The sequence below is a fragment of the Osmia lignaria genome, chromosome 13 (genome assembly GCF_051020975.1).
Source record: "Osmia lignaria lignaria isolate PbOS001 chromosome 13, iyOsmLign1, whole genome shotgun sequence".
In the NCBI taxonomy this organism is placed as follows: domain Eukaryota; kingdom Metazoa; phylum Arthropoda; class Insecta; order Hymenoptera; family Megachilidae; genus Osmia; species Osmia lignaria.
The window spans coordinates 4,357,258-4,370,629 of NC_135044.1; the positions used below are offsets into that span (position 1 = coordinate 4,357,258).

The 13,372-nt window shown below is 44.6% G+C and overlaps 1 protein-coding gene and 1 long non-coding RNA gene across 5 annotated transcripts in view; one reads left to right on the top strand and one right to left on the bottom strand.

Annotated features, from left to right (window-relative positions):
* The window catches only part of LOC117602215 (caveolin-3), a 176,667-nt gene that overhangs the window by 92,734 nt on the left and 70,561 nt on the right, over positions 1–13,372 (bottom strand). The window lies entirely within an intron of this gene.
* LOC117602220 (uncharacterized) overlaps positions 1–13,372 on the top strand; it is a 28,786-nt gene that overhangs the window by 9,176 nt on the left and 6,238 nt on the right. The window contains exon 4 of one of the 2 annotated variants that reach the window (XR_004580913.2): positions 2,943–4,560. The exons of the other annotated variant lie outside the window; for it this stretch is intronic. This is a non-coding gene — a long non-coding RNA (uncharacterized LOC117602220). Of the gene's footprint in view, positions 1–2,942; positions 4,561–13,372 lie in introns of those variants that run through there. 2 annotated transcript variants of the gene reach the window in all.

Genomic DNA, 13,372 nt, shown 5'->3' on the forward strand with positions numbered 1-13,372 from the left:
GGAAATATCCTTGATCAGCATCCTCGACGATTAACGGAACAGGCGTCGAAATATTTCTCTTCTTTTTATACCGAGTATTTTGTATTTTTATTTCTTCGTATTAACGTTACATTTTCCGTCCGGGTTATTTATAATCCACGTAGGGTCGGTTTAGAGGGGATAATTCACGTTTAAAATTAATAAGACACACGGAAGCTCGACTGGTTTAAAGAGTCGGCGAAAGGGATGAAGAGGCTTGTCGGACGAAGAAATGCGCTAAGAATTTTCTACTTGCTCCTTTTGAAACGTTTCCCTCCTTGACAGCGCATTTGCCCGCTGTATGTCATCGGAATCCGACTTTTAATCTTGGTAGATTTCTGCCAGGGGAACAGAATCTTGGTCGCAAACTTCATTCTCTCTGAAAGAGAGCTTCCCTCTCGTGGAAATATTTTCCATCATTATCCACCATCGTTTGCCCTCTTTAGGATTAAAGTAAACCAAGTATCAAAGAAATATTTCGCTAAACCGTCGAATTTAAAATCTTAAGCTTCAAATTGATTTCAATTGTACCGCAAGTGCCATTTTGTGTCACTCGAATATCCGATGTGATATGCAACAAATTAATATTAAACTCGAGTATAAAGGCGAGTGATTCTTTTTCTTCCGTTTTAGAAACGCTACTTCGCGAGCAAGTGCAAATCCTGTGGGTGTCTCGGTTCGTTCCTCGAACTCTTTTACGATTTTTGTCTGGCCCCGGTTTGCAGGCGACTTAGCTGCGAAGCTGTCGTGATTTATCCGTCCGTCGCGTCTCTTAGACGATGCCCCTCGTCACCGTATTTTCGTCGCCAGTTAATGACGTCCGCGAAACATTATTTTTACCCCGGCAGCCCTTTTTCTTCCGTTCGCGACGAGCCTTTTTGCGGGTCACGCTTTAAACCGCGCGCTGACGAAGATGAGGCGGACCGAGACGAGACGAGCAAGCCGGATTTTCATGATGTACAACGAAAGTGTACGGTAAAAAGAAAAGTGTCTGCTCAAATTATCGTCTCGAGTAAGAGAAATAACCTTTCGTCGAATTTCAACCCCTTTGAAGAAAATTCTCCGTTGCTTTCAAAATATTTTCCAACCTATAGAGTTATGAATGATGATTAAATAAAAATCTCGATAAATCTTCGATGACCCCGAAAAGTCAAAGCATAGTTATGTCAGAGTTAACGAGAAACGTTGAAACTGAAACGATGAGACAATCAAGCGTGATTTAATCCATGGAAATTATAGACTCGTTAGAGGAAAGATTATGATTAGAATGAAAAATATTCTGTTCTCGCGTTATTAACCTTTTTCTAAGACCTTCTGCGAATAAACACAAGTAAAATACTCGTGTATCGTCTTTGTTTATGTAAAATTATACGAGTATTCAATTATCGGTTACGCAAAGGATTCTCTCCTCGGTGGCGATTACAACCGCGTTTTCGTAACGAGTCCCGTAGAATTATTAGTGTCGAACGTATGATTATTTTGTTTATCTATTTCTGCGGAAAGAAAAAAAGAATTATCCCGTTATTAATGGTTCGAGCAAGGACACTCATGCAAGTCAATTTTAGCGGCCTTGTAGTACAAGCTGTGTTTTACGATTAAAAAATAAACACCAACTAGGAACATAACGTTAGAGGGGGCTCGAAATTCTTCGATCTAAATGTAGTACCATGCGAGCGGCTTTTTCAAATTATTTATAGCAATCTCGATCGATACGTTTAATTCAAGTTTAAATAACAACATTTTCGACCACCCTAATTGTGATTCGAATTCTCTCTTTCAGAGCTCGGACGTAAGGTAGAATTCAATTTATAAAGCGGAAACGATTCGATTCAATTGAATTGTCGATTTGTTTCCTATATTTATCCGCTTAATAACGCTTCGCTAATTTCACCAATTAATCTTTACAATCGAAGGATGACTTTGTTCCCTGAATTCTTTAAAGTTTCGATAAATTTACAACGTTCCCGAAAAGACGAAGATCCTTCGTTGGATATACTTCGCGAGCGCGAATTGTGCAACCCGTAATCAGCGTAGCAAGAATAACGAATGTCTTTGAATAAAGTGCAGAAGGCTGGGAGGCCTAGACACAGATGGGCAACGTCCGTGTGATGCAAATAGCCAACGATTTCGTAATACGGTATTAATTGACGTTGCCGCGTACCATCGCGCGTATTACGTAAACCACAAAGCGTTTCAGCTGCTCTCCGATATATTTGATTTATGATCGTTCCCGAATACACCCGGCTAATCGTCACATTTTCACCCCAGCCTTTTTATCGTTATCGTTGCAAAGGCTTCGGTTTAATTATATAGATCGAAAAGAAGTTCCTACGCGTTAAAGGGACGGTCCCAAATCAATCGCTTCGAACTGCAACGATCCACCGAAGATCGGTGACAACGCGTGGTAGTCTGCGAACCGTACGACGTTCGGTAGAGTCAATGACTCGAGCATTTAATTCAGAAACTCCCACGGGATCGAGAATCGTCATCGATCGCCGTGGAGCCGAACGAGAGGATCAATTACCGATCGACGTTGGCGTTATTGTTGTTCGACCAATGTAACGGGGCAAATTTTACCGTTATCGACCACGACTCGTTTCGATTCATTACCGATCCCTCTGTAGATCGATAAACAACCCATTCACCCACACCGATCTAATCCTATCCCGATATTTCGACCGTTACCGGACCACCTTTCCTTCGAAACGTGTCGGCCATTGTTACGCAACCCGGCTGGTATTATCGCGTTAAATACCATCGATCGAAGCTATTATCATCGTTACAGGATTATCCTAATCGTAACGCGTGCATTATCGCTACGATATGGCAGTGAACGCGTTAACGGTAACGGCCACGAAAGAGGAGCAATCCACCTCTCGCGATTACGACTCTGTTCTCTAAAAGAGGTCTCACCTTTGCTCCAGATCGTGGTGAGCATCGTGCCGCGAAATGTGGGACATCGTGGAACATATCCGGGCCAGGGCGAGCCCGAGAATGGATGAAAAACACCGCCACCCTCGGCAAGTGTTCACCGGCGATCCTCCTCGCCGAGGATTTACCTTGAATCTCAAGCTTGATTTATCGCGTGCAGACTCTTTTCAGAAGGACTACCGGCAGAAACGTTTAGAATAGTAATCCTCCTATTCTTTATTTCCTTTTTAATTTCCGTTTAAATAAACGAGAGCCTTGGCTTTCTTTCCACTCGTTCGGTGCTTCAATTATTCATATTTTTATAAATTGCGACGTCGCCGTGTCGAGAATTGTTAACAGAACGATCGTTACCGAGGAAAATGAAGAAAAATAAAATTGTAGCGTTAATTTGAAACATTAGAAAATTACTTCTCGATGCGTCAATGGCATTTAAAGTATTCCTAACAACTCGTACTGAAGCGTGTCTACTGTGCCAGCCGCACATGTGTTCTCTCCTGTTAATCACTCAATTACAATAATTAGTCGACAGTTTTTGTTACAAAAGAATAAATGATCGGTATTATAGAAAGAAAACGGAAGTAACACTTAGTATCATTAGCAATTATTCTTGCTAATAAAATGTATGGCATGGAAGCGTTGATAAACGAGCTGTCGTTGCTTATCGAGCGGCTATTACAATCGCTGAACCCGCGGCTTTTTTGTATTCACGGCCGTTCATTTCCAAGCGTTTTATATTCAAGCGTAACTGTTACACAAGCAACAGGAAACGACGACAGAAGCGATTTGTACATAAGAATACACGGCACATTTGGCATTGAGAATATAAATATCTACAGTGTTTCGCGTTGAAACCACGTTTCCGCGAACGTCACGCATCTTCATTGCACGAATCTTTATCTTCGTTCCAAATGAATCTACAACGTTTTCCGACTAAGCTGTTTAATAATGCTTTTCGTTAGTAAATGGGTCAGTGGGTTGCAAAGTTTGAGCCCCACGCCATTTACCATCCACTTTCCATGAATCGATCGCCATCGAAATTCTGAATTTTGCACCATTTTCCTAAATAGTAAGACAAATAAAAGGAAACGAATATTGGCTAACGATTGGCTGGCATGTAAGAGAACGTTGTCCCTGGTATTTGATCACCTTTGACCAGGTAGCATGGGCACGACGCGTTTGATCGTTTAGATAAAAGCTAGTTAACGATTCTTACCGCGTTTCATGGTCGAAATTTCCATAGAGAAGCCAGGGTTATCGGGCGGCATTTTCCGGGATTGCGTAACGGCGATCCTTTAGCCGTTCCTTGCTCGAGCAAAACGATTACGAGCTCGAGAGAGCAACGCTTAGCGATCGTTAGGAAATTGCGAGGATGTCGATCGACCAGCGGATATAAATATTTTATTTATTACAAACGATCCGTGACACGATTCCTGCTATGTAATAGCGGACGGTAAGTGGTAAGTCTCGTGCGACCGATCGATTAACCCGATGCTCGCATGCGTTTTCAGCCTCGTTTTTCCATCGACTATCTCGCCTTTACCGTACGCTGTAAACTGTAAACGATCGAAAGGCTGCGTGTCGCCGCGATCGATCCCGATTCTATGTAGAACGAGGGACCGTTAGAATTGTTCTCGTTATTATGCAAACGACGTTCACCCGGTTTTCTGTAACCGAATACCGGGCCTTTCTTCGACGTTTTCTCGAATCAAGATCGCTCGATCGACCCGACGCGACGCAAGGTTTTTCCATTTTCAAACTAACAGAGGCCAGTCCTCTTTGTCCTCCAACCCGGAAGTCCGTCTAAACGTTGGAGGTTGAGGGAAATGCAAGGATCGCTAGCCGATTGGCTTTTACATAACTCAAGGACCTCTAACTAGCTAAGAGACACCGTCACTTGCACTAGTGCACGAGCACCGACGCGTATAGAAACGTGTAAATTGTGAAGGAAGGAACGAGTAGTCGGGGTCCACGCAACGCGTTATGCGCATTACGTGTAACAGCTTACGGCCTTGCGTACCTCGAGTTATCGCGCCAGGTAAATCCACGGGCCGGAGCAGAGCCTGCTGCAGGGTTTGCACACCGTTTCCTTCGTCATCGACTTTTTTCCCTAGCTATTTGTCCCGTCAGAACGGAAGGTTACGGCGACGGTCCTTGCCAGACTGTCAAGGATATATCACGGTCTCCTCAATCGGTTCGCAACACTCTCTTCTCGTTTTTTATCCCCGAGCGCATCATTTTCTTCTTTCCCCGACGGTTTTTACTCGCCGACAGGTAGCTATTAAGTCATTCGTAGGATCGATAGGGATTGATGGACGCGAATTTCTTTTTCTCTTCGTTCGGCTTTGAACGATGTTCTTGTAGCGAGTTGAAAGGATTGGAGGCGATATGTAGGAATCGATAAAAAACGAGGATGGTATCCAAACATCTACTTACTGCTTTTGCTACTCCAATAATTTCTTTCTATTATCCCGAGATTGGAACACAATATAATATAGACTTTTCTAGATATATAATGAGACCTATCTTTCGCACAAAGATGCTCTCTAACGAGAATAACAGAATCACTTTAGCTTGAACCAAGTTAGCATACCACCTTAACGACTTATACCATTGTATCCCCTTTCAAACGCAAACGGTGTATAAAGCCGACTAATACTACAATTAAGTATCAGAGACATTTAGATCCGGTATGTATTTGGAGGTTCGAAAACAATTAGTATGAAACGAGACCTTTAATATACCTGAACGATCCGAAACGATTCACGTGTAGATTGAAATCGCTTGGGTACGCACGACAGATCTTCTCGTTTCAAGAAGAAACGGAGAAGCTGGGTTATTTCGGTAGTTGGAAAATTGGAAGAAAAGGATGGGACCAGCTGTTTCCGGGCGGGGAATCGAGGCTGGCCAGGTGACGGCCCGTTATCAGCCGCGTGATCTCGCGCCGTCCACACGCGTATACTCGCCTCAGCACGCTTATTATGTAACCATGTTAACTGTAAATATTTACCGGACCGTTTCCCCACCCGTCGATACGAGCACCAGTGTACAGAAAGTAGACCGAAAGAAGTGGCTAGATGGCTTGGAGGCGACGAAGAACGGACCGGAAGGGCGGTGAGAGGAGGACAGTTTAAAAATACCAAAGTGGAGCACTGGGCTACGCTCCTGGAATCGATTAACAGCGGGGCAACTGCGTGCGGAGGCTACGTCACTGGGGATCGTTTCTGAAAATTTCATATATTTTCACGAAAATTCCTCTTCAATCCGAGGGAACCTCCTACCGCGTCGCGATGCTCGAAAGAACAACATTTAAACTCGAACGAGTTACGCGCGCGATAATTTATTCCATCGTTTTCTTACATTTTGATTTTCTAATACCGGATGTCCTTGCCGTGATCTGTTGGCATTCGAAACTCCAGAATCGCCGCTGGCATTGAGGAAAACTTCCGGAAAACAGTCACGTTCGAACACGGCTCTGTCCTCGAGGTTTTTCTTCGCTGTCTTTCAAACGGAAAATCAAATTCAAACGATGCCGACGTCTTTGTTACTTATTTTAATCACTTATTTAGCTGTAAATTGTAATATTTCAAAGTTGGCCCACCGGGCGAATGGCATTGACATTGACGAAATGACGGAACGCGACGGAGCCTTTTAGAACGGTCTGTACGTTACGTACGGGTCTGACTTGTCATGTAAGTGTTACATGTGCACTTTCTTCCCACACGAGCGAACGAAACGGCGACTCATCGAGGGGAAAGAAGATAGAGAATGGTAGCGTGAAAGTTGCTGCTTGCTTGCGAGAATTATAGCGGTCGGCGCCTGCGGATCCCGGTAACAGCCACCTTCCAAGCGACGCTTCCTCCTCGCATTGAACTTGCGTCTTTCGCTCCGCTTCAAGGATCCTGACCCGGAATGCAGGAACCACCAAAACACGATTTCACAATCGCCCGGCCAGGTGTCGCTGAACCCTCACTCGAGCTACCATACTTTCTTTTCTTTTTTTAGACCTACACGGAGAAATTGTTTTCGATTCGATACCACGTTTATCTTATTAAGAAAATGCAATTCCTAAGAAATTCGTACCAGAACAAAAGGATTTCACGGGTGTTGAAACAAGATAATCGTAGATAATTAAAAAAAAAAAAAAAAAAAAAGGGAAAAATGAAAGAGAAAACTGTTGCACGGAATTGGTCGATCGAGAAAGTAGCTCGCGTTAGAGGTATGAAAAACGGAAAGGAAAAGGAAATTGTTTGAAAATTTCGCGCTTTCGATGTGCATAGGTTGTACGCGTTGATCGGTGCTCGTAGCGAACCGCTAGTCGTTTCAGTTACGAAACCAGGTACCGGGATTACGAAACGAGAGGACGTAATATCGCGGCTCGATGTAGGCGAGTTAATGCCGAGAGCTCTCTGCTGCGATACCGTTAGATTTTCTCCGGCACGATCGTTGTCACACTTCTCTAACGTTTACGCCCGTTAACCCTTCACGCTCCTGTCTCGAGCGGTTCGCCTCGTTACCTCGCTCGAATTAACCGATAACTCTGTTAACATCGAATTTACGACTGCTACGTGACTCGAGCCTTTATCCCGACTCTGAATATTAGTGATCTATTAGTTGCATTGTTTGCTTATTTATTTCCCAGCGCCGCTATTCATTTTCTATTTCACAAAGTAACCCGAGTTTCTCTTCGAGGTACGCGTTTCTTAATCAAACTCGAACACTTTGTTGAAGAAAATTTGTCGCCTCCGAATGAATAACAAAACGGTTTTTAAATTCTCCATCGATCAAATTACTCGATTTCCATTTATACGACTGTTAGTACCGTTACGTAAAAAAAATAAAAAAACTTTTCCCCCGTCTACCTGTATCTTAACCTCGTCACGGTCAAACTTCCGCGAAGAAATTCAGCCTGGCGTGCCGTTGCGAGTTAGAAAGGTAATAAGTAAGCGAAAGAAAGTCGAGGCTGGAAGTGATAAAGTGAGGTAAGACTGGGTCGATGCATTGCATTTAACGCGTCTCTATTAGCTCTTATAAGTACGTGAAAGTTGCGCCGATCCTGTGTATCTTTAATATATGCAAACTTTTGAAAATTCCCTCATGTTTTCTTTTTTCTTTTCTACATCGGATCGATGGCCATCGAAGGTTCGATCGGTGAAATTGATTTCCATAAATTCTTTCGTTCGGTACGTGTCGCGTCGGGTCGAAAACGGTCCTCCTTGGTATCTAACGATCGTGGGTAAACATAACAGTACCGTAACCGCCTAATTCGGCAGCTCCTAAGAATAGAGGGGAACACCGTTAGTCCAGGAACGCTTTGTCGATTTCGTTACGCCGTCTGACATTGACTTTCATCGACGAAACGTTACAGTGACAATTAGACCAGAAAGCGATTCAACTGTACCTAACCGAGTAACTGTACCGGAGACACGATTAATCGTTGGCCATATCAAAATTACTTATCATCGAAAGGGTGAAAATACTTTCCAAGTTTCGAGGTAGAAACCTTTTATTTCGGGTATGGTGATCGCTGTTAACGAACCGCTGCTTCTACGAATACTTGTGAAGCTAAAAAAAGACACGCTTGAACGAGCAATTGATCTAGGAAATTATTTCGAGCAGCCTAACCGATTAGTCACGGAGCAGTCAGTCGAAGAACCGATGAGTCTGTTGGTGTATCACGAGGGGTTTGGGTGTCGAGCCCGCGACGCACGAAAATAACGTGGAACGTCTAATTGGGGTTCACGCGCGACCAGCAAGGTAATGGCCTTGATCTATCTCGTAATGTTACGTGGTAAGGAACGGTATGGAAACCGTTTCGTGCTTCTCCCGTTACGTCCACCAAAGAGGAACCAGGTGTTTCGCGTAACCGTTCAGGTGGGAGGTAAACGACGAAATCCTCGGTGCCGAACTCGGCCCCGGGAACTAGGCCACTCCGATCAACGGGCCACGGGCTTCGACAAGCTCGAAAATAAATTTCTACCCGATGATGCAAAGCCACCGTGTTGCAATCGAAATATAGAAGAAGATAAGAGTTCGAACTAAATCGATCGTGGAGTGTTAAAGATTAAATCATAGGAAGAAGCGAACCTGTTCAACCTGTAATCGTCTTAGAACAAATACCGTAATCGGATCACGCGGACGCTAAGTAGATACGTAAAATCTTTGAAACGTTGCTGCTTTCTGATTCACCGAACGAACGGAGCATCGTCAGGGTGAAATTACCGCGGATTCGGAAAACGAGAAGGAAGAACGGAGTCGGGCCGATCCGGCTCGGTTTCGGCACGATACTCGCGTGACATAATTTCGGAATAAAGGAGGAGACGATCGGTGGTTGGGGAGCGGAGCAGAACGAATCGGTGTGTCGGGGACTGCGGGGCGAGAGGGGTGTCATTTTGTGGGTCACGGCGATGACGTGTACGCAGGCCGGTGTGTAACGGGACAATTTGTGCGCTGTGCCGGTACGCTCGGGTGGGTGTCAGCCTTGCTTGCTCTCGAGGAGGGGGCGAGACGAGGGTAATGTAGGTCAGTAAATGTATAGCCACCACTTTCTCCGGACCGTTCGAAAACTGGCTCCGCCGTCACGCGTGTCCCTCCTCCTCCTCCTCTTTTCTCTACCATCCCTTCCTTCTTCTTCGTACGGTTACCTCCTCTTTCCTCCTGTTCGTTCATCCTCGCGAGGAACGAGCCTCCCTCGCCGCTGCTTCCTCCTCGATGAACGTAACGGGACAACCACCAAACGGGTTCCCTATCAACGAACCGTCGTTTCTTCGTGACGAAGCGGAAAATTGACGTAAATAAATGGTCCGGCAAGGACATTCGAGGATAATCCCAGGTTCAAAGGTTCGATATTTCATTCGGCGACGTTTTGGATGCTTCAAGCTAATCCAGTCGAATACAGCTCCGATTTACCGTTCATTATTAATTTTACCTAAATTCTGACGTCATTTCCTGAAGGGTTTGAGCCGAGAAACAAATGGCACGAGTTACGGAGGTTTGGATTTTAAAATGATGACACTCGAATGGAGATAGCAACTGGTGTAAATGTTAACGTTATCGCAATTGAAGGATACATTCGGAAAAATATATCCACGCAACAGAAACACAATAGAGGGAAAAGTTAACGAGATGAGAGGGTAGGAGGTGTTGGATCGATCGAAACGCCGCGTCACCCTACGGGAGATCGATTTTAATGATTATGCGCGCCGCTTATCTGCTTCTGAATCGCGGCAACGATACCACAGCCACGGAGCCTTGGCATTATTTTCTCGCTTCGCGGTACGTGGCGCGTTACTTAATCGAGTTATGAAACCCGTGCCGCGGCCGTACGGTATCGGCTAAACGGCAGATTAGAACGGCAAAGGCGAAACGAGTTAACCATTCGAAATATGGAACGAGCCTCGTCTATCTTCTGCAATTGATTCGCCAGCCAACGCTATCCACGCGATCTGTTTCCTTGATCTTTGTTCGTTCGATCGAAACGGAACGGTATTCGTAAAGTTCGTTACGAGTCTATGTATAATCGAGTCATCGTGTACCTACCCTCCGATTGCGAACGCACGAAATGTCACGTCAGAAAGACCGATATTTCTCTCTGTTCACCGTTTTCTAAAGAATAATTAAAGAGATTGAAAACATTGTTTGGAAGATGCAACGGAGAGATCTCGGACGCGATCTCCCTTTGTTCCCTCGCGTGTTTCCCTCGCGAGGAAGCCACCTTTCGATTATCCTCAGCGTCCTCCTCGATGACGTAACGGTCCTGCATACGCCCTTGACCACTTTTTTTTTTTTTTTTCTCTCCATCGTATCTCGAGAGCCCGCTGCACCGGATACGACACACTTTCCCTCCCCTCCAACCCTAGCCGTTCGCGGTTTTGTCTTTTTTTATTTTCGATGCAAATAGCTCCTTTATCGCGCCTTCGAGCGTTCATGATTCGGGGAGAAGAGAAAAAAGAAAAGGCCTCGGCCGCGTGAAATGGGACGATTTAACCCTTTTTTAGCGACACCCGGCTACAACGTGCTCGAAGGATCGGCTTTAATAGACCGTCGACAAATTCTTCCTCTCCGTTATTTCAATTACGTCGTTTCGTTACACGTTTCGATACGTCTGATCAATGATTTAGTAAGAATGATTAGTCAACGATCAAAGTTTCGACTGAATGGATGCAACCCCCTGACGGTCGAAACGGAACGAAACGAATTGCTCGCATATTTCTTTAGATATCGCCGATTCTGGCGACGCGAACCATCGTGTTTCTTTCTTCTGCCAGGGGGGACATTGACACCGCGACGGTATTCGAGGTCGCACGGGAAGAGAGTCGATGTAAAGTTAGAAGTTCTTGGCTACTCTCCCTGCCACCAGGCGATTGGATCGCCACTTTCTCCTGCGGTGAACGCAAACACCTATCCAATCGATCCACCTTCCTTCTTATTTTTATTCCTCTTCCTCCTTGACGCATCCTTTTCTTACCGATGGTATCCTTGGCATTTTTTCTTCCTCGTCTCTGTTTTTCGGTGGATTCCATCGATCCACTAATTGGGCGATCGTCGACGATAATAATAACCGTGTTTGCTTAGTCAGAAGCTTGCTATTTTTATCATTTTTTCTTGCAATTGCCTTTGATCAGAAACTACGATGCAATCTTTTGTAATTTCGTTTAGTTTTAATCGAAGCTTCAACATTGTAACTTTATTAACCATCGCCATGTTACTTCCATCTCTTTAATAATCAAAAGGTCAACGATAACTTGCGTATCGTCTGCTGTTCATAATTGACAAGTAAATAAATGACATAATCGGAAAAATGAAATTTTCTGCATTGTTCTACTGTACTCGTACCAAAAACAGAGTCCGTAACATGGAAAGAAATATTGATACGAACCAAGTTTCAAGTTTATGACACGCTTTATCTCTTTATAGCTGTCAGACTGTTTTAATATGATATAAGCATGGCAGTAGAAGCGAATTAATTGGTTGTATAATTTCGAGATATTATATATTCGATTATATAGACAGCAACAAAATTTCAATATGTAACACACTCGCCATAACGTAATTGAAATTGGATAAATTATTCATTATCATTCGTACGCTCGAGCTATTGAGTAACGCGACTTTAGAGGATAATTGCTACGGATTTTCATAATCATTCGCTCCACGAATGAATCGAATATGAAATTTTCTCTTCTCTTCTAATCCACGAGGAATCTACGCGTTATCAGCCCCCATTGACCCGTTCAGTCACGGTCTTGATTATGTCAGCAGCCTAGGCTGGAGAAGATAAAACGAATGTGGGACACGAAATAAACTACCCTGACCCGGATTCGATAATCTCGGAACGTTCGATAAGGACACGGTCCTTTCCGTTCATCGTCGAACATCACCGTATTCCTTCGATCCTTGTTCCCAGTAGTGAAAGCAGGTTCGTGATCTTTGCGAAGAAAATTCATTCGTCTGCTATTTTTTTTTTCTCCTGCGATGACCACGCACTTTCCCCTCGTTTTCGCGATAAAACACGACTGCTTCTCTCGTTATCGCGCTTCACGTCCGATCGTTTCGGTCCTCGACGGGGAAATAGTGTACGCGGCACGTTGGAAAGTTCAAATTACGCAGGATCGGTGAAATATCGGCGAATCGATGTGTGACGATGAATCGCGCCACGTAACACTTATTGTTAGCCGGCTGTAACGAGGATAATTCCGGCGACGCTCGAAATACAGGCCACGGATTAGAAAGGCCCGAAGACACAAGATTGTGGCCCGGTTCGAGGCTGTTTTCGCGCGTTGCTTCGCCGACAGTCTAGTTTAAGTAAAGTAGGCCTTCGAGCTGCCTACTATCGTGCTACTTGACCCCGATACTCTGCCGTGCCACTTCTCTTTCACCGGCCTGTCCTATCCTTCGTCCTTTCATCCTAAAAGATTCGCGACACACGATCAAAGTTTTTCGCAAAACTGCCTAAATTCGGGGGTGTATTTCGGGGTCAATACACCGGGTGAAAAAGAAAAGTAATAAAAATCGATGAGAGTTATAAAGATGCGACACGCTCGATTGTACGTTAAATCAAGCGTTAAAAATTCGCGCACGCTTTACCTAGAATAATGCCGCGTTCTCAGCTCATTAACGACGCCGGATTTGCACAGCGAATGTACGCTTTAAACTGCAAAGATCGACCGAGAACGGTGCGTGTACGAATAATAGAAAAATCTAAGTTCGAACTCGCGAGTAGCCGAAGGACGGACGTCCGTGAACTTGAATTCGGCACAAACGGCAGAAAACCGGGCTCCACTCGATTCGGGACCAGGGTTCAATGTCTTCGAAAGTTTTTCGAGAGTGTCCCACGGCCGCCACTCTCGAACATTCCTCGGCTTCTCGAACGGACGCGTTATCCGACGCGAAGCGTGCGTCAATAACCCTTTTCTTATGGAAAATT